Below are 2,500 nucleotides of genomic sequence, written 5' to 3' on the forward strand. Positions count from 1 at the left end.
CCACAGAGGGGGGGCTTAATAGTCGAGACGGAGCCGGTCCGGGGGAGGCTTAATAGTCGTCCCCCGAGGACTCCGGGGGCAGGCTTAATAGTCGTTCCAGGAGAGGCTTAATAGTCGTCCCCCCGAGTACTCCGGGGGCAGGCTTAATAGCCATTCCCCAGGCGGTCCGGCGGAGGCTTAAGAGTCGTGCTTAGCGGCCACCAGGTCAACCCGCGGAATCTACTGGGTTGACCTGGCGGCCGGTTTGCTTTCCGGCCACCAGGTCAACCCATTGGATTCGACGGGTTGACCTGGTGGCCGCTTTGCTTTCCGGCCCGGGTGTCACCCCACTCCGAGGGCTGCGCGGCAGCGGTCCTGAGGACCACAGAGGGGGGGCTTAATAGTCGAGAGGGAGCAGGTCCGGGGAAGGCTTAGCAGTCTTCCCCCGGGCGGTCCGTTGGGGGAGGCTTAGCAGTCGTCCCCAGGGCGGTCCGGGGGTGGGGGGAGGCCTCACAGTCGTCCCTCGGAGAGCCGGGTCGGCGGCGGTGGCGGGCGTCAGGCTTTACGTCCAGCCTCCGGAAGGTGCGCGTCCTCGGAGGCGATGCAGGCGCCGCAAAGGGGCAGCCTCCGAGGCAGGGAGCGGAGCACCGAGGCTGGGGAGAGGGGAGCAGGAGCCGGGGGCTGGGGGGGGTGGGGTGGGGGGGGGGCGTTCAGGACAAGCGGTCAAGCCCCGGGGAGCAGCTGTCAAATGTTCCAAGTCCCCACTCGGCCACCAGGTCCACCCCAGTCTAGCAATGGGGTTGACCTGGCTGATGGCCGGTTAGTGTCAAGGTAAACTCACCGTCGTCCACAGGAGGGCAGCTCTCAGGCCGTCCGGCTGCGGCTGACTCTGGGGCGGTGCCCGGTCCCGGCAGCGAGGGGCGGGGGGGGGGCGCGGAGCGACACGGAGCTAACCGGCCCCCGGGGCCGGGGGCGCCTCCCGCGACTTTGGGGGCCGCGGGTCGTCAGTGGCGTGCAGGCCGGGCCTCTCCCGGGGGATTCGGGGGGGGGGGGGGGCGGTCCTGCGGGCCGGGCGCAGGGGGCTCGAGCGAGCCCGGGCCGGTCCGCCCCGGGGCCGGGGTCTCCGCCTGCGGCTCGGGGGGGCGCGGGTCGTCGGGGGAGGAAGCCCGGGGGAGCTGCACGCCGGCCTGCCAGGCCAGGCCAGGCCTGGCCTGGGTGGCCGCGGGGGGATTCGGGGCGGTCCCGCGAGCCGGCGGCCGGGCGCAGGGGGTCCGAGCGCGTCCGAGCGAGTCCGTCCCGGCCCCGGGGTCTCCCCCTGCGGCTCTGGGGGGCCGTGGGTCCCCGCTGGCGGAAGCCGCTGGGCGCTGGACACCCGCCGTCCGTCCCGCCTGGCCAGGCCTGGCCTGGGTGGCCGCGGGGCGGGGGATTCGGGGCGGTCCCGCGAGCCGGCGGCCGGGCGCAGGGGGTCCGAGCGCGTCCGAGCGAGTCCGTCCCGGCCCCGGGGTGTCCCCCTGCGGCTCTGGGGGCCGTGGGTCCCCGCTGGAGGAAGCCGCTGGGCGCTGGACACCCGCCGTCCGTCCCGCCTGGCCAGGCCTGGCCTGGGTGGCCGCGGGGGGATTCGGGGCGGTCCCGCGAGCCGGCGCCCGGGCGCAGGGGGTCCGAGCGAGTCCGTCCCGGGCCCGGGGCCTCCCCCTGCGGCTTTGGGGGCCGTGGGTCCCCGCTGGCGGAAGCCGCTGGGCGCTGGACACCCGCCGTCCGTCCCGCCTGGCCAGGCCTGGCCTGGGTGGCCGCGGGGCGGGGGGATTCGGGGCGGTCCTGCGGGCCGGCGGCCGGGAGGGTCCGGGCCAGTCCGCCCCATGCCCGGGGTCTCCCCCAGCGGCTTCGGTGGGTCCTCCGCGGAGGAAGCCGGGTGGGGAGCCGGACCCCAGGCGCCCAGACCCGTGACCTGCGGCCGCGACCTCCGACTCGGCAGGAGCGACGAGGGGCTTTCCGGCCCGTCCCCCCCCTCTCCTTCCTCCCCAGAAAAGGAGAGAGAGCTGGCTCGGACCGGGAAAAGCTGCCTACGGCACCTGGGATTCCCAGGCGGTCACCCATCCAAGTACTAGCCAGGCCCGGGACGGTTTACCTTCCGAGATCGGACGGGATCGGGGGCGTTCGGTCCGGTATGGCCGTAGGCACCCGGCCCCCGCGCCTCCTCGCCCGCTTTCCCCTGCCGACGCCCGGGCCTGCCGCACGGTGAGCCCCGGTCGGACTGCCCCCCTGCGGCAGGGCCCCCGTCTCTCGCGGGCCCGGTCCTTTTTTCCTTCTCGAGCTCCGGGGCCCGGGCTGGCCGCCAGAGCCCCTCCGCCCGCCCGCCCTCCCCGGCGTCGGGGAAAATATTGTCCCGGACATCCAGTGCGCCCTGATCCTGTCAGCCGGGGGGGGGGGTGGGTGGGTGGAGGGGGGGCAGTCCCTCGCTGCGGCCGGGGAGGGTGAGCCCAGGGCGGCTTGCCTGCCGTCCGAGTCCCCTCTCGGCCACCAG

At 75.0% G+C, this 2,500-nt stretch overlaps 1 non-coding gene across 1 annotated transcript; it reads right to left on the minus strand.

Moving 5' to 3' along the window:
• Window positions 1-2,036: 2,036 nt before the first annotated feature.
• LOC128824004 (5S ribosomal RNA) lies at window positions 2,037-2,155 on the minus strand. Its single transcript, XR_008442235.1, has one exon. It is a non-coding gene; the product is annotated as a 5S ribosomal RNA (ribosomal RNA).
• Between the last annotated feature and the right edge of the window lie 345 nt (window positions 2,156-2,500).

This window comes from Malaclemys terrapin, chromosome 15 (genome assembly GCF_027887155.1).
Source record: "Malaclemys terrapin pileata isolate rMalTer1 chromosome 15, rMalTer1.hap1, whole genome shotgun sequence".
Taxonomy (NCBI): domain Eukaryota; kingdom Metazoa; phylum Chordata; order Testudines; family Emydidae; genus Malaclemys; species Malaclemys terrapin.